Consider the following 626-nt stretch of genomic DNA (forward strand, 5'->3'; position numbering starts at 1 on the left):
CGAAGCTACGAGAATACTTTTTGTGCGCAAAAGAAAAAAAATAACGACTTCATTTAACAATTCGTCTCCTCCACGTCATCCTAGCGCCATTTTGGAGAGTATCCACTGAACGCAAACAGCGTATGCTGTTCTGTGTCAGCCGCACCACACGGATTCGTTTTCTACGTTGTTTGTGCTTTGATTTGAACGAAAACAACGTATCCGTGTGGTGCGGCTGACAGTCAAAACAGTCAAAAGCATGGAATAATTACCATTTTTAAATGTGTAATTTAAGCAAAATGTGTAAAAAGACGTTTTTAAAAATGCAGTAAAATTTTGTGTGAAATATTACAATTGAAAATAACGTTAAAATGCTTTTTATTCCTGTAATGAAAAACGAAATTTTCAGCATCATTACTCCAGTCATCAGTGTCACATGATCGTTCAGAATCATTCTAATATGCTGATTTCAATTATGGTTCTTCTTATTATAAATGTTGAACATGTTTTGCTGCTTAATTTGAGATAGATAAAGAGATATATAGAGAGATAATGGAAAGCAGCTAAAGCCTGCTCGCTAAATGTTGCTAGATTCATCTTATTATATCCACCTTATTTTGCAACACAAAAATGGTAGCTATTTTCAG

The sequence above is a fragment of the Sinocyclocheilus rhinocerous genome, unplaced genomic scaffold (assembly GCF_001515625.1).
Source record: "Sinocyclocheilus rhinocerous isolate Xijiao unplaced genomic scaffold, SAMN03320098_v1.1 scaffold720, whole genome shotgun sequence".
Taxonomy (NCBI): Eukaryota; Metazoa; Chordata; class Actinopteri; order Cypriniformes; family Cyprinidae; genus Sinocyclocheilus; species Sinocyclocheilus rhinocerous.